A 24,250-nucleotide genomic window follows, 5' to 3' on the forward strand; every position below is an offset into this window, starting at 1 on the left:
TTATTGATCCTGACTGATGTTCACTGTTCAACTCACAAATGTAATTTCCATCTTCTGTTTAGCATTTGGGATAGAGACGTGACAAACATGTGAAACAGCATCTTTTACGTCTTTCTTGTTTTTTTCCTTGTTTTGATGAACGGTGATGGGGATTTCAGCAACCTCTGGATTCTGTTGTGTTCTGTAAATCATCAATGCTGTATGTCGCAGCAACTGTGCATTTGTCACCAGGCTGTTACCCCAGTTGAAGCCAATTACACCTGATCCTGGAAATCCTCCACAAGCACAGATCCATGTTATAGACTGTGTCTGAGGGAGGATGTATTTCAGCTGCATCTGGGGGTTTGTGGGCACCAGCCCATGAATAGGTCAGTATGCAGCTAATTTACTGGTGTGTAACTAATTTACAGTACTAATTTTTAGTCTCATCAGATGTTCATTGTGGGTTGATAGATGAAATGAATAACCTACTCCAACCTCACTGGTACAGTAATGTTATAGCAGCACTTATATGCTCGGTAAGTCAAAGGGATGCTCATGAAGGACTATTACGGATATAAATCAGAATTTGCACTTTTTACATTCTCTGTGAATGTCAGTGTGAGGACCATACATGTCTATGTAAGTGGTGTAGTAGACCTGGTTAATACATCACTATAAAACAAGGCAGACAAAGAAGATTGCTGGATGACTTCTGAGTGGTGAAGACACGGCACAAAGACTGATGCTATGAATAGCTACAGGAGGTGGACACAACAGTGCAAACAGTAGTTGTGCAATATACAGTTGATTAGCAGTCTTCAAGATCACACTTAATTCCTTTGTGATTGAGACCTGACCAGGGACCCAAGTCATTCTGGGTCCAGGTAAGGCCCCATTGTATTGTATCTCAGGCTGTGTGTCAATATGTCTAATCCCCAGATAATTCCCTGTTGAAAAAAAAGCATTTGTGAATCTCTCCTGATGTGGGAGTCTCAAAAAACACACACACAGATGCAGTGAGGTTCACACATGTCAAGCAGTTTGTATATGCAGGTTCAACAGTCAGTATATAAATGTAACAACATCCAAATATGTTATATTTGGATTTCTATTACATGTATTTAAAACAAGAAAGATGTGTTTGTGCAGAGAGTCATTTATACAGAAATCCTGAGATAAATTTTTTAATCCTTCTTTAGAATCACAATCAGAAAAGGTTTATTGCCAGAGTAAGTTACACTCTTCTTTGTACATTCATTATTAATATTGAGACTTATCTGACTCCATAAACTATCAACTCTGATCATGTGGTTTGTCATAATCATCAAAGGAGAAATGTCTTTTTCAATGCATATCAAAGATTTTAATGTCGAAGTGCAGAATAAAATGACATGTCTTGCTGCTCTTTTCAACCATGGCAACTAGATAATTTGTGGTGCATCACGCGGCTGCCAGCGACGACCGCATCTGGATCAGGTTGAATTACCCTCGGGTCTGAAGCTGATATTTTTCATTTTGTTAAAACTGTGTTACCAAAGTTTGGTTTTGAGTGCATAGTGATGATTGATACCATAGCATGCAGTGGCATTGTATTGAAATTAATTATAGATTGAAATGTGAATTTGTTCCCCAGTTCACACAGGAAAAGACATTGCTGAAAACATCAGTCTATACATCCTGTATACTGCAAACCAAATGGCAAAGCCACATTTGTGCAGCCATGAGACATGTTAAAATGTACCCGTCTTTTAGTATGTTATATAGTTTTTTGTATGTTATAGATGTATTAAGTACAAAAAACACATTTCACTCCAAATGGAGTTTTCTCTCCCACCTTTTCTCAACTGCCTGAAAACGCCTCGCCCACCTATTTGAAATTTCTCAATTAATAATGTCATTGATTAAGAAAGCCAGCCTAGTTTTTTTCAAATGTGCTGCCCATTGGTGCTGCTTGAGCAAGCACAGCCCACCCAGTGGCTTGTTTGAATGTGGTTGACCAATCACAACAGAGTGGGCCAGCTGAACAATCAGAGCAGGCTGGGCTTTTCAGGAAGGGCGGGCCAAGGGCTCAGACAGAGTGTTTCAGGTGGAGGCACTGCAGCAATGGGCAGTATGAGAAACATAATATGTTTTTTTGAACATCAAAGCATGTAAACCAATTTTAGGAGACCCCAACAATACAAATATAATGCTGAAAAGGAGTGCAATAGGGGCTCTTTAAATGAGATGTTGCATACTGTTGCTGTTCAACAGAATGTTTTTTTCCTGTCCTGCAATCTACTTTATGATATACTGTATGCTGTAGAAGTAAAGCAGAACAAATCTCAGTTACACATTAAAAGCCTCAGGAAAAGGTACATGTCTTAACCTGTACATGCTCACCGTTAAATATCTAAAAATAAATAGTCAGTACTGCAGGTAGTACTGTCCGTCCATAAGAAAAATTAGACTTATGTCTGACAGCTCACACACAAATTGTGTTAGCCTTGTTCTGACATTTAGTTAACTATAGTTTGGTTTGTATGTGGCTCTAAGAGTCTTTTAACTCCCAATGCACTCATGATTGTGAAAAATAAAACTGACCTATTTGGAAATGAACGGTCTCCTAAACTGTTATTTTACCATTGGTGTTAGATTATGAATAGCCTCTCGAAGAGGAAAGTACACAATGCTAAAATCACTAAAACTATAGCAAATAAGTTCCTCTACAGGCAATGAAGAATAATCAAATTAAAGGTGTTAGCTCTGTCTCATGAGGCAAAAAAGTCTTCACTCCATCAAGCACTCTTATTGTGTCAGAAGGTGGAAAACTGCCATCATGTTATTTTTTTCCTCCTTCATTGAACAATGGTTTTGTTTCACTGTCTTGTGTTGTTGTAAAGCACGCATTATTATTGTCATAACCTCTAACTACTTGCAACTTGCAACAGTTACTTGCAAACACAGATGTCTGGCACTTAACACTTACAGCTGAAAGTGCAGTCAACCCACTTTTTCAAGGGTCATTTTCTCAAAATGTTCCTTTTTTGTTTTACATTAAATGAAGCTGATACATTGCCTTTGGTGAATTGAGCCTGATGGCAGTAAGAGCATCATCTGCCAAGATTCACTTAGATGTGATTGGTAGTGGTGCATGTCTGTGTTCTTCAGAGAAGTACACCACTTTTCATCCTTAATGCCCCTGTTGTTGACTTAACTGATGAAACTATGGTTGGATTAATACCTATTCTGACTAGGTCGTGTAGAGGTAGCTGTCAAAGAGGTCAAATAAATGTCACCGATCTAAAATTTAAACGTTTGTGTTTTGTTATGGCCTGAAGGAAGGAGAGAAAACATAATGTTGTGTCTGGTCCATGCATTAATGCACCTTTTGAGATTAGATAATGATCCTTAATCAGATGTCTGTATTTCAAACTAATATTTTACTAACTATTCAGTTTATTTCATCACGTGTGAGGGGGGCCTGCAGAGCGAAGTCACATCCTTATAAAAGAGGTGACACCTGTCCTTCCTTTCTTTAATGCTTCTATGAGACTAAATCATGTTCAGCCTGGCACTTTGCAGTGCGACGAGAGCAGCTACACACATCTTGTTAAGGGCCAGTGGAGCCAACAAGTACATTCACTGTGATTTAGTTCCAGTGACGTGAACAGCAATCTTCAGGGCGAAGTAGTGTGTGTGCGTGTGTGCGTGTGCGTATGTGTACGTGTGTGTGTAGGAGGGTCAGGGTCACACTCCAAATCACTGAGACCCCGGAGGGAACAAACTGAGCCTGTTAGAAATAGTGCGGAGACAAGCTTAACCTATTTTTAATAGTCCCTCCCTCTCCATCATTCCCTTCCCAGACCTGTCCTCTGTAACAGAAGGCTGCTGTTTTGAAGGTTAACATACTATCAATAAACTGACATTGAATAAAAGTCCACATAGTATTTTAAGACTTGACACTATAGCACATTAGATGTGCAGTGTGCACTCATGTTCAAGAAGTTGAAGATTTATAACACGTCTATGTTAACCGCAGTTTAATAAACAGTTTATGGTGGCAAAACAGTGCAATAGTTACCATTTAAGTGCCCCTAAACAACAGTTAATTTAAGGAATTAATATGCAGCAGAGCTGACAGCTGCAAATTATGGCTGTTTCTTGATGCCGGAATAATAATTTTACACTACATTACGGCAGGTATTTACAATTCATAGACGGAGGGTGCATACATAACTACGTCAATTAAGGAAATAGTTGTGGAGATGTCAGATACTCCACTGAAGCAAATCTCAAGCAGGCGGGGATATGCCATGTGTTGTATTATGAGACCAGCTGCACCGGCTTCCCAATGGGAAATAGTTTTGATGTTTTCCATAACTGCCACTCTTCCGCTTCATCAGGATCCCTCAAAAATGTTTTGACAGGTAAACATGTGGTGATGCACACCTCAAGTGAGGGACATTACACAAGTTGAAGAAAGACTGACAGAGTTGCCTATATTGCTCACGGCAATGAAGGAAAAAAAAAAAGGGGATATTGACATTTGTTTTTACTGTAATTCAGCTGTGGTTTAACAATCCTGCACTGGTGGGAACTGGTGGGAACTGGCTACACTTTCTTTTGCAAGTACTAGCTTAGTTTAGTGTCAGTTTTAGTTTATTTTGCACTATACAACAGCACAAACACAGAAGTAAAACCGATATGACAGGAGAAACTGTAAATGTATACAGTATGCAATGTTGCCATTAGGGTTCTGAAGCGACAACTCTGTCTCTTAGAAATGGTGTTTATACACTGCTTATTTTCAACAGCAAACATGTTTCAGAGAAAAATAATGCCACCCGAATTACATTTTATGTCAACACAATGTATCTGCCAAGTCAGAAAACGTTGACAGTTGACACTGAGCATATCTCCAAATGATGTTTTTTCACAATATCTGCTCTCACAATACAATATCCGCTTGTAGCAACTGAAGCATGATCACAATTTATTTATGGTTCGGGCACCAAGTGCTTGGTTAAGGTTAGGGAAATGTCATCCTGTTAAATTTCGAAAGTCAAAAGTGACTTAAAGCACAGGACATGATGTGTTAATTAACATTTAACCAAAATCACACTCTTTACCTGATCTTAACCATTTGTTGTCTGAGCTTTACCACACAGGATGCATTAAGTGAGATTACCGCAAATTACATATCCAAACATTAAAACTCATATTTGAAAGGTTGATGGTTTTAAAACTGAAAAATGACATTCAAACATTTGAAAATAAGATTTGAAAGTCTAAAATAATTGCTTTCAAATTGTGGAGTGTAATGTTTTCAATGTTACAAATCTGTGTCTTCAAAGTTTTGAAACTTGCTATGCAGACATTCACCACAAGTCTTTTCAGAGATTCAACACTCTTTTCAGACATTTGAATCTGCTCTTTCAGCTTATGAGAAGCTAGTCAACAAGTATTTAAGTTTGTTTTTTTTAAATAAAAATGAACTTTAATCTTGTGTATTGCTAAGCTCTCTCTGATGGAAGAATCAAGCCACGTTGTTTTGCATACTTAAATGCTTGTCGAGTCACTTCTCAAAAGCTGAAAGAGCAGATTTGAATCTCTGAAAAAAAGTAAGTGGAACCTTTGAAAGGACTGTGTTGATTGTCTGCAAAGCAAGTTCCAAAATGTTGAAGACAGATTTGCAATATGGAAAACTTGACACTGCACATTGTTATCTTAGTTTTATTATTTTGATGTGACGTAATCTAACCTCATATACAAGCCCTGAACTACATGCGTTCGAAAGATTCCTTCAAACTTACTTATACTACTAAAACAAATGTAAATGTAATGTCTTAACCTGTATGAGCTATTATCACTTCATAAACTATTGTAAATAGGTAATAAAGATGAATATTTATAGTAGTCTTGCTGTTATAGTTATATGTAGTTAAGTATGTCAAAAGAAATTGTTCAGAAAAATTATTGGTACCTGCCTGGAAAAGTGGTTTAGAATCTTACCTAATACAGTTTCTTTGATAAAGAAAGCTCACAGAAAGAGATTGCAAAAATATAACTTAGCAGCTGTTCGATGTACCTATGTGAACCTATGAAAGGTATTCTTAAACCTTCTCTGGGAGGAAAACAGAAACATGTAGGCAGGACTGGACTGTGATGACAGTCGCCTTTTTGTGACAGAGGCAGCTTAGCCGTGGTGGTAGGGATACAGTATGTTAAGGAGGTGACAGAAGAAGGAAGACATGTAAGGCAAGGATTGTTAGGGGGCCTCGTAGTAAGTGAGAAGTGGAAGCAAAAGAAGTGTCAGAAGGTTGAGAGGACTGTGAATGGAAACACTGGCCCGGGCTTGTCATGTCATTTCAGCAGCCTCTCCAAGGACAGCATTGTTTCCGGAAGCTTCAGCTTCCTCCTGCCGCCAGAACAAGACGTCCTCTCAGCGGCCGTCGCTGCTAACAGACGCCATCAGTCACACTGGCTCAGAAACCACTTGCTTCCAATCTCACCACTGCTGTGAAGGCAACTGCTCGAGCTTGTCTCACAAATCTGCTCCTCCGTGTGCTCAGAAAGACATATATTTACCCACCGTCACAACAACACACACCCATATACACACACACACAAATAGACGAACGCACACAGAATTCTTTAGTCACTTTGCCAGAACCAAAAAGGACTCCTACTGAATTTGTCGCTGTCCTGTTTTTAAATCCCTCTCTATGTAGTTGGCTGCTGGATTTACACTGACAGAATCCACCTCATGTCCACCATGTTTCCTGGGCTTACTCTCTTCATTTGAGCATTAAGGGCTCACCACGTCATAGTCTCATGTACTCTACTGGATGGAAACTTGTCCATGGACCATTTGGGAGATTTTGCACTAATAATAATATAAAGCCGGTTATTAATTGTTTCTTTTTTGTGATTTTTCATGCCCAAGTGTTCCCAATTTTCAGCTTTCAATACTAATTTCATACACAGAGACATCTTACATGCTGTGTAATATTGTAGTGTACTAGCTGCCTTTGTTTTTGTGGGAGATTTCAAATATGCAATGACATTCTTGTCACTTTAGTGAGGAAAGTATTGATGGTGCACACAGTAAGGAGGAAAAGCAATTATGATTAAGTTGAATGGTGATGGCAGAATGTACACCAGGTTTTACTGTATGTTAATGGTGTCACTTTTATCTACACTGTATTTTATGTGAACTTATATAGAAGGTTTAAACAGATGTGTATTTTAATGTTTTATGTGTCTTATGGTCAAGTATGTGGGCATTCATTGTTTCACATGGCTGCAAGGCAAATTTTCCTTGGGGGCCAATAAAGATAAAGCTTGAAGGTAAAATTGTTCTCTGCCAAGTTAGTAAAAACATACAATAACATAGTAGAAAAAAACTACCTTTGCAGAGATTGACTACATCAAGAACTGTATTCATTAGCCATGTAAATTAGCCAATAACAGTATTGAGTTTGGTGACAAGTGAAATGTAAAAGCATGACGCTAAAAGTGGAATATCTTTAGAGCTCCCATATAGTCTCTTCTTATCTTTTCATATACCCCGTACCAAATTCATTACCATCCCTCCCTATACGACTACATTAAATGTGTACATAATAGTTTTCTAGTCTCCTCGTCACTGCACCCCCAAGCCTCTATAAATGCACATTCTTCTTCTGCACAACCCCTCCACAAACCAGATCAACGCGTATTCACTCCTCCCTAATGAACACAAATGCATAATTCAACCTCATTACCTCCTCTACTCCTCCCATGCACTGTAAGTGACAGACTAAATAATATCCATAAGCAGTTGAGTTGTTGGTGGATTTAATCTTTGATCTCAAAGGGAACCATGTGTTGTTGAGAATTGGTAGGCTAGTCAGACAGTCAAGGCTACACAATAATCAACAAGGCATGAAGTGAAGTTTCATGAACTGACATTATTTCAAAACAAGGGTCGGGGTTCTAATTTTCTTCATATTTTGTATCACACTGTATTAAATTCGAGACATGTTTGCTGAATTTTTTAATGCTTTGTCCATTAATTGAATTAAAATTAAAATTTTAGTTTTTCAACATTACTTTAAACATTAGCCATTCTTAATAAAAAAAAATAAAAAAAATGCTGAAATTTGATATCAACAACAAAATCTCTAAATCAACACTTATTGACTTTGGCTCCAGATACTTTTTTCTGCATTTTGTTTTCATTCCTTCCTGCTGTGTAGATTTTAAATGGAGCTTTACATACTCAATATAAATCTCAGAGCCTGTTTGACATGCCTATGGCAGGCTTCATCACAACTATGCTTGTTGAACTCATCTCTCTCTCTCTCTCTCTCTCTCTCTCTCTCTCTCTCTCCCTCCCTCTCAGCTGCTATTATTTATTCAGTTTGTTTGGCGGGACTCAGTAGCCGTGGCAGCCCCGGCCTGGCAGACCTATCGAACTGTGGCATAATAGATGTAATACATCAATGCGTTTGAGCTGAGAGCCTTTAATTAGGCCTTCCTGCTCGTTTCATCAATTCCCCCCTGCCCTCCTGAGATTTGGGGGAGGGGTGGGGGGTGATACTGAAAGGCCTCCTGCGCTGCATGTGAATCACTACACCTCCACCTCCCCAGCCCATTCCTCTGCCTCCTCTTCGTCCCTGAAAATCACCAGCCCCCAGCCTCCTGCCCTCCCTACCCAGGCCACTGCCACTTATTTCTGCAGGGTCAGACAGCATGAAATGCTAATCCTCACCTGAATGTCAATAATTAAAAACATGTGGCCCTTCAGGATTTGAAAAAAATGTGGCAGCAGAGATGTCCAATATGAAATGAATGATTCTGAGAATGTATGTGTCTGTCTGTCTGTCTATGTGTGTGTGTGTGTGTGTGTGTGTGTGTGTGTGTGTGTGTGTGTACATACATGTGTGTGTGTTTTTGTGTTAGTGTGCAGCCATGACCTTGCTCCCCAGGTGCTGTTGAAATGTGTCATGTTAAATAAACGCCAAGCAGGACCCACTGGTGACCAGCACTGCAAACACAGACCAATCTTCTGCTGATTTTGCCATTTTCTGTTTACCATTTCTAGCCATTCGCATTCCACATGAATCATAGCAATAACATCTGACATTTACCACAAGTTAAAATATGACCACACCAGACCACATAACTGAACTGAGGGCCACTAGGACTGGAGGCAGAGGCTGATCTAAGTAAGCATAAATTGAGGACGACTGCTCTACAGCTTTCAGTGCTGAATGTCAGACCATTAATTGCATTCACACGTATTATAGACATTATAGATTGCTTTTGTTTCAGATGAACAAAACTATTGATTGGAATTCAATCCTGAATCCAAATGTGACTCTATTTATCTTGACATTCAAGAACACAGGTTATTGGAAGATATTACATCAGGCGTTTAAAGGGGAGCGTGTGTGTGTGTGTGTGTGTGTGTGTGTGTGTGTGTGTGTGTGTGTGTGTGTGTGTGCGCACACGTGTGTGCGTGCGTGTGTGTGTTACACTATGTTCATACATTTCTTCAGGGGGTGTTTTTCTCACAACAAAAAAAACTACAGTGAGATTAAGTTAACCAAGGCTAATGTCCCTCAAATCTACCTCCACTTTAAGTAAAGATTATGTTAGTATCTAACATTGACTGGCTGATGATGGTAAATCCAGCTCATATAAAAACATTAGAAGGACCAGCTAGTACCCTTACAGATAAAAAGAAAAGAAGAAAAAAAGGTGTCAGGTAGAACCATGCCAACAATCAGCACATAGTGGTTATATATATGGTAAAGCATGTTTATTCACTGTCACTGAGAGACATCTCAGTGACAGTGAATGAAACTAAAGTTTTCTGTCTGCTCTCTGAACCTGAGTAATCAATAGCATTGCCTCAGTACATAATGATACTTTCTTACAAAAAGGTGCGAGCTTTTATAAAAGGTTTTTCAAAAGATGTGATCCTGTACTGAAAAAGCATCTTAACCATGGAGATCAGTTGAAAATAAAAAGTAATTTGAGATGGTCACTGTTATGCTGGGAAAGTATATTCCATATGAAGAACAAAGCATTGAAAACATCCATAGATTTTGTCAAATACAGTACATACAGTACTCAATATTACCATGCTGGGAAACAAATTAAAGCAACCCATTCTGTACACAACAGGAAGTTTATATCCTGATCTAGTACTGGGATTGAGGGCCAAAGAGTTGAAATACTGAGAGGCACAGTGAGAAGGGGAGTAGCCCTGGTAGAGCTGCAGATCAGAGGACATCACTGGAACTTATTATGTAGCTGTTGACTTGCTTGGCAGCTAAAAGGGCAAGTCCTTAACTGTGGCTCAGATTGCTGTTCCATAATCATAAACTTTGTGACAATAATGAAAAGAAGACACGAATTATGAGAAAGTTTTGAAAGCTGACAGCAGTTTGTCCATTGGATGTGCAACTCCAGTGAACAGTATATAAAATTGATTTAGGATTTAGGAAAACACACTAGACATGGGCTGCATAATGAACGACAGATGGCATCATTCTGTTATCCATCTTGTCAAGGATGCAAAGTATTTTTTGCTTGAAAAAAATAAAGCATGTGCGTTTACATACACAAGCATATATGCACATACAGCACTCACTATGGTATTGGTTTATAAATATTGTATAAATATTGTATAGTACCTTCACTCCATATAATTAACTGCCCACAGTCTGTTAATTCCACAGAAGCTAATCCCTTCAGTCTTTTGCTAATATATCCATTACATGAGTGATGCTCCCATAAGCCAGCCCTAGTCAGTAAATAATTCTGGTTAATTAAAGCCAAGACATCCATCTTTGCCTTGGCTTTGTGTGCAGACTCTGCGACAGGCATGTTCTATTAATAAAACAGTGGTTATCACCACTGTTGATGTAGTTTCAAACCTGTTAATTAGAATGTAGATTTCAAATAGAAATTAATAGCCAATAATTCATTGGAAAAGGGGAAATGACAATTCATTTCCATGATGGCATACCCGTCAGGAGGCACATCAGCAGGGGATGGCTGTGTGAAGCAGACACACTGAAGTAAACTGTTATTTTTTTGTGTTTAAGATATTCATGTCACTACACTGCTTCTTTGCCAGGGGAGATTGGTAGCTAATGAACAGTTAAAGAAAGCCCACAAGCCTGTTTGCAGCAGCATGTCCCTTTATGCTTTATCCTCCAACATACTTTATGTTAGGCAACCACCACACGTCACATGGTAAAATGAAGAATTATTTAATTGTTTTAGCACTTATTTCTCCAGTTCATTTACCAGTTTAAAATAAGCCATTTTAAAAGATACAATGTATTTGTTTACACGGAAGAGAGGGCTTGTTAGCAGACACTTGACCTTTAGTGATCTTCTGTATCTTTGTTTCAAATTTCCATTTAATTTTCACAAATGGGAAATTATACCCAAGAGAAAGCAGCCAGTATTTATATTTTCTATTAAACAGCAAATTAATTTCATACGCCGGAAAATGTTGATAATTTAACTAGCATTGGTTTTTTGCCAGTATACCAGGACCAAATTAATAATGTCCCAGGGCATTACTCCAAATATGATTATACTCTGCTGGTAAAATAATTAAGTGTGGAAAACAAATTAGGTCTTTCTGCCTTCACAACAACAAATTAACACGGTGGCCACAGCGCGGCAACTCTCAGACCGAATCTCTCCTTTGTTCCCCAGAACTTAGGGAGCTAACCCATCTCCACAGCCCACAGTCAGGCTGTAAGAGACCCTCCTGCTGTGGTTTGGGCGCACTCCACACGTGGCGTGGCAGTGTCGGCGGCCTTGATCGGTGGGATGAGTGTCGAGGACATATGTACGGCAGCGTCGTGGTCTATGCCTTGTCTGTTCATACGGTTCTGCCTCTTGTACATGTCAGGCTCCTTTTCGGAGTCTGTGCTCGCTGGTACAACACAGGACTGGTATGGGATGGGTGTGTGCCAGTTGTGTCAAATCTCACCCCCCTCTAGGCGTGAAACATCTATATGCTTCCCTGCTTCTTGATGACTCTGGGGATATGATGTGCGGGGTGTCCTTGCTTGTATTTTGACCCCTGCAAGGTTAGGCCGTGGCTCTACCCAGCTCAGTCGGGTACTACATTGGTGAGCAGGGGTGCCTTACTTTTCCACTATGGCGGCGTGGTTTTCAAAAGAAGGCGGGCTGCGGCCACTAGCCTTTATTAATTTATAAATTGGGCTCCATCCACTGTACCCATACAGTCCAGTAGAGGACGGAGCCTGTGTAAGATAGAACGAAGGTTATGCTAAGATAACCCTAGTTCTATAAGCACAGGCGGAGCCCTCTACCTAGGGGCCCTGTCGCTCCTATGCTGTCACTGGCCAGCTTCGTTTATGCAAATTTCAGTGTGTGAACGTGTGCTTGGTTTGGTCTGCCTGTGCTTATAGAACTAGGGTTATAATAGCATAACTTTTGGTTCCTCCCAACATAAAGACATGCATGCTAGGTAACTCCTGCCATTGCCCTTGATGTAGGTTTTGGCATTACAACTGGAGCTGATCTCCGGGCGCCAGACTGACCACTGCTCCCATGGTTAAATTCAGAGGATACATTCCTCGTATATGTAAAAATGTACTTGGCAAAAAAAAGGAATTATTGTTTTATTATTATTATTACATAAATGAAAGAAATGAGAACTATGTCTACAGATGATGATGAATGGTGCAGTATTTGAAAAATAAGAGCTAAAGAACCTTGATGCTAAGAGAGACCTGTCATCTTAAGCAGTGGCAAATAGTGACAAATAGGGGTCTATTGCTGTGGTACAGTAGCTGTTATCAGAGCTATACTGGTGTTTAGCTAACAGTATTAAAGGATGCATGTCTATTAAGAAAAATGGTATGTGTCACAGGGTTAGCTGTGCCCTGTAGAAGTAAGATGCACACTTGCACGCACAAATGCTGCATAGTTATTTTCGTTTATGATTAAATCAGGCCAGCGAGTGGGGTCAGTGTTGTAGGGTCAGCACAGCATGATGTTGCAGCGTCATCTTGACGCTGTTTTTTCATATTGGAAGGCAGCCGACAAAGCATGTTTGTTGTAATACTAGTGTGTGTCATGGTGTAACAAAAAACACATCAAATGTATTTTTAAATTAGTCACACAGACACATATTTGTATAAATTGTTTTTGAATAAGTACTTGCCTAAAATGTTTCTTGAATGTTTTGTAATTTAATATTAAATGTGTGGATGAATTTGTGGACCAGGTGTTGTTCTCCTCTAAGATAATTGATTATCAAATACTAATCAGCATCTCTTGGTAGGACCCTAGCGGATAAAGGAGGAGGCTGGATTGCATGAGGGATTGATGGACAAACATGGAAACTGAGTGAAGCGAGCGTGGAGAGCTACCAGGGCCCATAGTTAAAGGTGCATAGCCTGTGTAGGGGGGTTATTTTTGCTGTTTTACAGTTTTGCATTTAGTTATTACTTGTTTTTCTATTGGGAAATATTTGTTTTCTCTTCCGTTAATTTATTTTCTTGGGCCAGGCTTTGCACTGTAAAATATGGCAGCACAGGCTTGATGTTACCATCCTGTGAATAAATACATCTGGACAGCAAAGTTTGATAGGCTAAGACCAAAGGTATGTATTTCATATGTAGTTCTGACAAGACTAAGACTCTACAGTCATCCTAGCCATGTTCATAATATTAGTTTAGCTTGTGAGCATGCAAACATTTGCTAATTTGCATTCAACATAAATATAGTGCTAATAGCAAAATAGCATTAGGATTGATCCTCTGGGCATCATGGATATCCATACACAAATGTATGGAAATCCATCCAATAGTTTTGAGATATTTCAGACTGGACCAAAGCGATGGACTGACTGACCAACATTGCTATCCCTAGAACCCTAGAACCAGTGACGGACTGGCCATCTGGAATTTGGGCAAATGCCAGAAGGGCCACGCTCTATAGGCCGCTATTGGGCACTACTGATAAAAAAATAATATAATAATTATAAAATAATAACAATAATTTGTCTTTTGTTATTTTTCAAAAGTTATTTTTATTTGCGATCTTATGGAGAAAAACTACACTACCCACAATCCTAGGCAAAACAGTGACGTCTACATCTTTCTGTTGCCATGGAAATGTTTACAATACCATGTACCTGCGAACGGCAAGAGCAAGCATCTAACATAGAAGCCTATGATAGTTTCAAAATGTGTTTTTTGCGGCGAATACATTATCACTGACCACCACCAAGCTTAAAGAAAATGAATCGCGGCACGAAACGACCAAAGGGGAAAGCCGAGAAAAAGAGAGAGAAAACAAAGAAAGCACTGTTGGCTTTGAGTGAAAATATGCTAAATTAAGTGATTTATTTTCCAAACAAAAAGAGTGTGCTGCTTCAGCTAATATTAACGTTAGCAGCTGCAGCGCTGATGTTAGCATGGGTGCTGAAGACACTGCTGAGCCAGACCAGGGAGACAAACAAACAAACAAAGAGAAAGAGAAAGAATTAGACTTGCACACTGGATCTGTGGCAGAAACTGACGCAAAACAACAAAAAGTCTGGAAAAGTGGATTACAAGCATAGGGTCTGAGGCAGCAGCCAGAGCGAGCAACAATTCAGATGCCCAAACTCCAATAAACTGGAGATATACTGGAGATTTTTTCTAGGCTAAAACCATGTCTAAAACCTGTAGCAAGTGTCCCTTGTTGACAGGTCTGCTAATCACTATAATTTATTGGCATTTGGTGCCATTATTTTCAGATATTGACCAAGCTTTTTAGAAGTGGTGGATCTTAGATTTCCTGACTGGTGGCAGCAGATTCAGCTAAGTCCTCAACCGATGACATGCATTTGTGAAGCTTTTCAGTATAATTGATTTATTTAGACAAATTACATACCTGTCTACAGGGGCACAACTACCCAGTGTCAGAGGGGTATGCAGCAACAATTTTATATATATATCAGGGCTCAACATTAATGGTTGCCCGGTTGCCCTTAGCAACCAAACTGTGACAAGTGGCAACCTAATCATCACCCCTGGTTCTATTTCGTATAGGCTTCGCACTCTAAGCCACGCTATTGGGTTTATCCCTTCGCGCACGCGCAGTCGTGAAGATTTTCTTTCCCGCCCTAGTGTACCACTCGGGCTTCAACTACGTCCGCAAATACTGTATATAAACAGAGCGGACTCGTTGCTCTGCTCCCACTTTTTCTTCAGAAAAGCAGTATGAAGAAGGCTATGAAGACCTCCGGCTCCAGCGGCGTCCGCCTCTGCCCCTCCTGCGAGACCGGCTACATCTTTGCGCCGGATCTCCACCCGCCTCGGTGCTTCTCACGCCGACCAAGGCTCTCACCTCCGACGCGTCCTGCCCCTTTTGCGCCCGCCTGCCTTCTAAAGAGCTTCAACGGTGGGCAGACGCTTTTCTGGCTTTTGAGGTCGACGGAGAGGGGGACGGCAGCTGGGCAGACCGACATGACACCGTCGACGCCCTGGAACCGCTGGAAGAGGGCGTCTTCGACGGGCACGGGTCCGATGACTCGTCTCCCCCGAATGACGATTCTCTCACCGGTTTTCCCTCCTCCCCGCTGGGAGAACTGGAACACGAGACAGGGGTTGATGCCTTTCCACTATGGCTCTCCCCGTCTCCAGAACGGCCAGGGGCACCGCCTCAGCGGTCTTCCCCTCTGCCACAGGCGGCTCCACCCTCCACCACCAAGGCTCTTTTTCTGGACCTGCCGGACATCATTAAAAAGGCAGCGGACCAGAGAGGCATAGCGCTCCCAGCGGAGCTTCCAGCCCCCGCTCGCGGCCTCTTGAGCGGTGACGTCTACTCCCAGGAACCGCCGTCCAAATGGGCTCCACTCTGGCCACGCTTCACGGAGATTCGGCCATTCATGGAGGAGGCTCTCTCTCAGCCCGGGAAACTGAGGGCTCCAGTCTCTCGCTATGCCCCGTTCACACGGGTTCATGGCGACACAGAGGCAGGCTTCCCTTCGGCCCCCCCCCGGAGCAGAGCCTGGCGTCGATCCTGCTCCCGAAGGCTACTTCTTTTGGCCACCAGAAAGCCGACCCCCCCCGTCCCCCCAGGATCAGGTTACCCAGGTTACTGTCCGGTCACACCAATGTGCGGCCCAGGGCTTGGCGGCGCAAAACAACATCGCCTTGCTAGCCTCCACCGTCTCCACCATGGCCACCAACCCGGAGGCTCTTCCTCCGGAGCTAGCCACGGAGATTGGCAAAGCGATGACCGCTATCCTCACCACGGCGACCACAGTGGCGTTGTCGAGGATCCAGGCGTGGCAGACTGTGGCCCAGCGAAATATCTGGCTCCACATGTCACAGCTACCCACGGAGGTCAGACGTGAGCTTCTGTACGGCCCCATAGCTCCCGATGGGCTATTTGGGCCTCGCTTACAGACAGCCACGTCCCACCTTCACCAGGCGACCTGAGGAAGCTGAGCGGCTACGGCGGCTTGGCTCCTGGAAAGCGGCTCCCCATCAGCAGCGCCACCGCTCCACCAACCGCCATAAGAGGAAACGCCCCACAGCCTCTGCTGCGGCTGCGCCCTCCCAGGCTTCGACCTCCGCTCCTCCGCCTGCCCCCCCACAGCGGCAGCCGGCCCCTGACCGGCAGGTTTCACTGGGCCAAAGGACCATGAAGGCGGCTTCCACCTAGTCAAACCCGCCCCCGGAGCCACCCAGCAAGCAGCGGCAACGGTGGCAATGATGGGGCACGGGGAACGTCTGTCCCTCCACGGTTAGAAACTGGAAACACAATGGCCCTTTTAAGGGCAAGGCAAGGCAAGGCAAGGCAGCTTTATTTGTATAGCACATTTCAGCAACAGGGCAATTCAAAGTGCTTTACATGAAAACAGATTAAAAAATGTAAAACAGATAAAATACAAGAATCAACAGGGCAATTCAAAGTGCTTTACATGAAAACAGAATAAAAAATTTAAAACAGATAAAATACAAGGATAAAAGTTACAGTGCAGTATAAGAAAAGAAACATTAAAGAAAACAGTTAAATATATAAAAGCAGATAAAATAGGAATTTCTCTTTATATGCTTATATAGATTGTTATACAGCGTCAACAATGCAACTTCAGTCTTTGTTTGTACTTAGTGTTCCATTTTCACCAATATGACAAACATCTCAAGCAGTCCGGTCCATATTTTTCCAACCATCTCACCCACAATGGGCCCAGATGCTTCGCACGGCTTTGAGCTTTCATTACTCATAATAACAGAAGCTAGTATACTTATTTCTTACAATGTGATCGTCACCACAAGGCTCGGTTCTTTTTTCGGCAAACCTTGTAAAAACCCGGTACAGCCCTGCAGACAAAAACCTTTCAGTAGTCAATAACTTTTTCTTAAACTATCTTATTTCCTTCTGCAGTCTGTCTCTAAATAGACAGGGACCCCCTTGGAGTATGTTAGTCTATTTGTATTTAGGCCTTCTGCCTAATTTTAGTTAGTTTTCTTCTTCTAACTCTTGATCAGCCCGACGTCTGACTCTTCTGTTATTCCCTTGCCATGCTGTGTCAGAGAATTAATCAGGTATATGCCCGTTTCTGCAAGAGAATGTCACTTGTAATATAACAAATGAACAGTTATTTAAAGAAAGGCAACATCAAATAGATAGGTCTTCAGCCTTGATTTAAAAGAACTGAGAGTTGCGGCAGACCTGCAGTTTTCTGGGAGTTTGTTCCAGATATGTGGAGCATAGAAACTAAACGCTGCTTCCCTCTGTTTAGTTCTGACTCTGGGGACAACAAGCAGACCTGTCCCAGACGACCTGAGAGGTCTGGGTGGTTCATACTGTAGTAGCAGATCAGAAATGTATTTAGGCCCTAAACCGTTTAGTGATTTATAAACCAACAAAAGTATTTTGAAATCAATTCTTTGAGGCACTGGAAGCCAGTGTAGAGACTTCAGTACTGGCGTGATGTGATCCACTTTCTTGGTCTTAGTGAGGACTCGAGCAGCAGCGTTCTGAATCAGCTGCAGCTGTCTGATTGATTTTTTAGGGAGACCTGTAAAGACTCCGTTACAGTAGTCTAGTCTACTGAAGATAAAAGCATGGATAAGTTTTTCCAAGTCCTGCTGAGACATAAGTCCTTTAACCCTTGATATATTTTTAAGGTGGTAATAGGCTGACTTTGTAATTGTCTTAATGTGGCTGTTAAAATTCAGGTCTGAGTCCATGACTACACCAAGATTTCTGGCTTTGTCTGTTGTTTTTAACATTATCGTTTGAAGCTGAGTGCTTACTTTTAATCGTTCCTCTTTTGCTCCAAAAACAACCACCTCAGTTTTTTCTTCATTTAATTTAAGAAAGTTCTGGCACATCCAGTCGTTAATTTGTTCAATGCACTTAGTCAGTTGTTGTATTGGACTATAGTCCCCTGGAGATAAGGTTATATAAAGTTGTGTGTCATCCGCATAACTATGGTAACTTATTTTGTTGTTTTCCATAATTTGAGCCAGTGGAAGCATGTAGATGTTAAACAGGAGAGGCCCCAGAACTGAGCCTTGGGGAACTCCGCACGTCATATTTGTTTGCTCAGATGTATAATTCCCTATAGACACAAAGTAGTCCCTATTCTTTAAATAAGACTCAAACCACTTTAGTACTGAGCCAGAAATGCCAACCCAGTTTTCCAATCGGTCTAGTAATATGTCATGGTCGACCGTATCAAATGCAGCACTGAGATCAAGTAGTACCAAGACTGAAATTTTGCCACTATCTGTGTTTAAGTGGATGTCATTAAAGACTTTAACAAGAGCTGTCTCAGTGCTGTGGTGTGGTCGAAAACCCGACTGGAAGGCATCCAAACTGTTGTTTAGTGACAAGAAAAGGTTCAGTTGTTGAGAAACCGTTTTTTCAATGATTTTACTTAAAAATGGAAGGTTTGATATCGGCCTATAGTTGCTCATTAGTGACGTGTCTAGATTGTTCTTTTTTAAGAGTGGCTTAATGACTGCAGTTTTCAGGGCCTGTGGGAAGATACCTGAGAGAAGAGACGTGTTTACAATCTGTAGAAGATCTGGAGCCAAACAATTTGCAACATTTTTGAAAAGGCCCGTTGGTAGAATATCAAGGCAGCATGAGGAGGTTTTCAGATGTTGTATAATGTCCTCCAGGTTTTTACGGTTAATCATATGAAATTGGGTCATATTGGAATCTGTTTTGCCTGGACACTGTGACAACACATACCCTGTACTCGATATGGAAGCACTGACTGTCTAATTTTCTGAATTTTGTCATTGAAGAAGGTGGCAAAATCATTGCAGGCCTTTGTGGATAAAAGTTCCGATGCTACTGGAGGGTTTGTTAACCTATCAACAGTAGCAAACAAAGCACGTGAATTATTATTGTTTTTGGCAATAATGTCCGAGAAGAAGGACCACCATTCCTCAGTTCCAAATTATAAATGCGAAGTCTCTCTTTATAGGTGTTGTAGTGGACCTGGAGATTAGTTTTTCGCCACCTGCGTTCTGCTTTTCGACACTCTTTTTTCTGTTCTTACCAGTATGGAATTTCTCCATGGAGATCTTTTCTTATCAGAGACAGTTTTTACCTTAATGGGAGCAATGGTATCAATAACATTTGTAATTTTACAATTGAAATTGTCTACAAGCTCAGTGACTGAGAACCCAGTGAGGGTGGGTGTGGACGAGAAAAGCTGAATGAATGTTTCACTGGTGTTGTCAGTGATATACCGTTTTCTTATTAACTTTGTTTGGACACTTTTTTGCACAGAGATAGTGCCATTAAAGAAAACACAGGAATGATCAGAGAGAGCAGCATCAGTCACCACAACCTTGGAAATGTTCAAACCCTTCGAGATAATCAAGTCCAGAGTGTGCCCCTTGTTGTGTGTGGGCTCCGTCACATGCTGAATCAGTCCATAGTTCTCAAAAATACAACACAGTTCTTTTGTCCCTCTATCCTAGGGGTTGTCAACATGAATGTTGAAATCACCAGCAATAACTACAGTCAAAGTTAATACAGATTAAAGACAGCAGTGTCGTGAGAGTGAGGAATGGTGGACCCAAACGCAGAGAGAGGGAGGCAGGCAGGAGCAGCGTTGAAACTCAAAGATTTATTGGACAACAAAGAGGGGAGCAAACAACAAAGGAAGTCCTGAAGGCAACAGGCAAAAAGGTCCAAAGTACAAAAAAAACAAGAACAGGGAATCCAGGGAGCCGAGACAGGAACAGGAACACACAAACTGACCGGGAGGAGATACAAACAGACGGCACCAAGACACAAAACGATCTGACACGAGACAAAGGGAACACAGGGGTTAAATACAAGAGGTAATGAACAAATGAGGAACAGGTGACACAACAGGTGAAACACATCAGGGCGGGGCAGGACAATCAACAAAGGCAAAGAGTAAAACTAGACACGACAGGACAGAAAACAGACTATCAAAATAAAACAGGAAACAGAACAACAGACAGGAAACAAGAAACGACCTAAACACAGAGACTAGACACACAGAACACAGAATACAGGAATTAACGAAAACATATACAAAAAACCAGGAGATAACTAGAACAGAAATCTACAGAAAATACAACCACAGGGAACAAATAAACAATAAAGACAACAGAAATGAACAAACAGGTAACAGAAATAACCTAAAACCATAACAGAGCCCCCCCCTCAAGGGCGGATACCAGACGGCCAAAACAAAAAACAACCCAAAAGGGGCGACTAGAGTCCGGGTGAGGCAGAGTGTCACTGGGGCACAGGGAGCAGAGTGTCACTGTGGCACAGGGAGCAGAGAGTCACTGGGACAAAGGAAACAGAGGGCCGGTGAGGCCTGGGGGAAACAGAGGGCCAGTGAGGCCTGGGGGAAACAGAGGGCCAGTGAGGCCTGGGGGAAACAGAGGGGCCACTCGGGACAGGGAACAGAGAGTCTTGGGGGAAACACAGAGCGGGGCCACTCGGGGGAAAACACAGAGCGGGGCCACTCGGGGGAAAACAGAGTCACTGGGAGGCCTCAGCAACAGGGGACTGAGAGGCCTCGGCAACAAGGGACTGAGAGCAGCCATGAAGGCAGAAGCCTTCAGGCGGCCTGCGACGAAGGCAGAATCCCTCTGGCGGCCTGCGACGAAGGCAGAATCCCTCTGGCGGCCTGCGACGAAGGCAGAATCCCTCTGGCGGCCTGCGACGAAGGCAGAATCCCTCTGGCGGCCTGCGACGAAGGCAGAATCCCTCTGGCGGCCTGCGACGAAGGCAGAATCCCTCTGGCGGCCTGCGACGAAGGCAGAATCCCTCTGGCGGCCTGCGACGAAGGCAGAATCCCTCTGGCGGCCTGCGACGAAGGCAGAATCCCTCTGGCGGCCTGCGACGAAGGCAGAATCCCTCTGGCGGCCTGCGACGAAGGCAGAATCCCTCTGGCGGCCTGCGACGAAGGCAGAATCCCTCTGGCCACCGGCGACGAAGGCGGAATCCCTCTGGCCACCGGCGACGAAGGCGGAATCCCTCTGGCCACCGGCGACGAAGGCGGAATCCCTCTGGCCACCGGCGACGAAGGCAGAATCTTTCAGGTGGCCGTACTGGACGTCGAGGGCACTCAGGCAGCCAGGCGGGACGTCGAGGGCAGCGCCCCTCCGGGGGCCTTGCAGGTCGGCCGAGGCGGAGCCCCTTGGGAGGCTGCGCAGGCGAAGGGGCAGCTGGGCCAGAGTCAGGCGGCGGGTCATCTGGACTGGAGTCAGGCGACGGGTCAGCTGGACTGGGGTCAGGTGACGGGTCAGCCGAGCCGGGGTCAGGCGATGGGCCAGCTGGGCCGGAGTCAGGCGGCCAGGCAACCGGGGCAGAGGTTGACTGGGGTGCCAACAGGGCACGAGGGGCAGGAGTGGGCCTGACCGCCGACAGGACACGAGGGGCAGGAGTGGGCCTGACCGCCACGGGCAAAGTCTCAGGGGGGCAGAACAAAGGCAAAGTCCTAGGGGTGGTCTCAAGGGCGGTCACAGGGGTGCCGGGGACCGGCAAGGTCTCAGGGGCGGTCTCAGGGGCAGCTATAGCCAGTTCAGAGGGGCTGGACACCAGCCAGGATTCAGGAGGGTGGCTAGCCAGCCGGGGACTAGGGAGGCTGCTAGCTAACCTGGATTCAGGGAGGCTGCTAGCCAGCCGGGGATCAGGAAAGCTGCTAGTCAGCCAGGGATCAGGGATAAAGGACCGCCTAGGGACACTAGGAAACTCGGGAACTCTAGGAAACTCGGGGACACTAGGAAACTCGGGGACACTAGGAAACTCGGGGACACTAGGAAACTCGGGGACACTAGGAGGCTCGGGGAAGCTGGGCAGTGCTGGGACGCTGGGCAGCTTGGGGAGACTAGGAAGCTCGGGGACACTAGGAAACTCGGGGACGCTGGGCAGCGCTGGGACACTGGGCAGCTTGGGGACACTAGGAAGCTCGGGGACACTAGAAAGCTCGGGGACGCTGGGCAGTGCTGGAACACTGGGCAGCTTGGGGACACTAGGAAGCTCGGGGACACTAGGAAGCTCGGGGATGCTGGGCAGTGCTGGGACACTGGGCAGCTTGGGGACACTAGGAAGCTTGGGGACACTGGGCAGTGCTGGGACACTGGGCAGCTTGGGGACACTAGGCAGGCTGCTAGCAAGCCTGGAGTCAGGGGGATTACTAGGTGGCCAGGATTCCGGGAGGTTGCTAGCTAGCTGGGGCTCTGAGAGGCTGCTAGCCAGCCTAAATTCAGGGGGGCGGCTAGCTAACCTGGGATCTGGGAGAGTGCTAGCTAGCCTGGTCTCAGGGGGGTTTCTAACTAGCCTGGTCTCAGAGGGGCTGCTAACTAGCCGGGGCTCAGGAAGGCTACTAGCTAGCCGGGACTCAGAGAGGCTGCTAGCCAGTCGGGGATCAAGAAGGCTGCTAGCTAGCCTAGATTCAGGGGAGCTGCCAGCTAGCCTAGATTCAGGGGAGCTGCCAGCTAGCTGGGGCTCAGGGAAGTTGCTAGCTAGCCGGGGCTCAGGAAGGCTGCTACCTAGCCTGGATTCAAGGGAGATGCTAGCTAGCAGGGAACCAGGGGGGTTGCTAGCTAGCTGGGGCTCAGGGAGGTTGCTAACTAGCCGGGGCTCGGGAAGGCTGTTAGCTAGCCTGGATTCAAGAGGGCTGCTGGCTAGCCGGGGCTCGGGAAGGCTACTAGCTAGCCTGGATTCAGGGGGTTTGCTAGCTAGCCTGGATTTAGGGAGGTTGCTAGCTAACCGAGGCTCAGGGAGGTTGCTAGCTAGCCCGGATTCAAGGAGGTTGCTAGCTAGCGGGGAAGTTGAGAGGCTGCTAGCTAGCCGGGAATCAGGAAGACTGCTAGCTAGCATGGGCTCAGGGGGATCGCTAGCTAGCAGGGGCTCAGGGGAATCGCTAGCTAGCAGGGGCTCAGGGGAATCGCTAGCTAGCAGGGGCTCAGGGGAATCGCTAGCTAGCAGGGGCTCAGGGGAATCGCTAGCTAGCCGGGACTCAGGGAGGTTGCTACCTAGCCGGGGCTCGGAAAGGCTACTAGCTAGCCTGGATTCAGGGGGGTTGCTAGCTAGCCTGGATTTAGGGAGGTTGCTAGCTAACCGAGGCTCAGGGAGGTTGCTAGCCAGCTCGGATTCAGGTGGGCTGCTAACTAGCTCAGGGGCAGGAGAGCTGCACGCCAGCTCGGGGTCAGTGGAGCTGCACGCCAGCTCGGAGTCAGGTGAGCTGCACGCCAGCTCGGAGTCAGGTGAGCTGCACGCCAGCTCGGAGTCAGGTGAGCTGCACGCCAGCTCGGAGTCAGGTGAGCTGCACGCCAGCTCGGAGTCAGGTGAGCTGCACGCCAGCTCGGAGTCAGGTGAGCTGCACGCCAGCTCGGGAACAGAAGAGATGCACGTCAGCTCGGGAACAGAAGAGATGCACGTCAGCTCAGGGACACTAGGGAACGAGGACTCTGGGGTGAGGAGCGAGGCGTTGTGACGGGAGCCATGTTTTCCTCTTCCCCGTCTGCGACCTCCGCGGGTCCCAGAGAAAACCGCCAGGCGGGTACCCTCATAGGACGGCTGGTGGTTGGGGGCATACGCTGACTGGGTAGGAAGCAGGCTGGTGGGTGAGTCACTGGAGGTGGCTTGAAAAAAGTGATTTAGCCAGTGCTTAATCGCCTCCAACTGGGGAACAAAGTGACTCACCCACGGTCTCTCCGACAACCACTGCTGCTGGATGGTGAGCTTCTTCAGAAGAGGAGGGTGCTGGTCTGGCGCAGAG

At 44.6% G+C, this 24,250-nt stretch overlaps 1 pseudogene; it reads left to right on the forward strand.

Moving 5' to 3' along the window:
- Nucleotides 1-16,654, forward strand: part of LOC116054508 — an 80,867-nt pseudogene extending 64,213 nt beyond the window's left edge.
- The last annotated feature ends 7,596 nt before the right edge of the window (nt 16,655-24,250 follow it).

Source organism: Sander lucioperca, chromosome 3, assembly GCF_008315115.2.
Source record: "Sander lucioperca isolate FBNREF2018 chromosome 3, SLUC_FBN_1.2, whole genome shotgun sequence".
In the NCBI taxonomy this organism is placed as follows: domain Eukaryota; kingdom Metazoa; phylum Chordata; class Actinopteri; order Perciformes; family Percidae; genus Sander; species Sander lucioperca.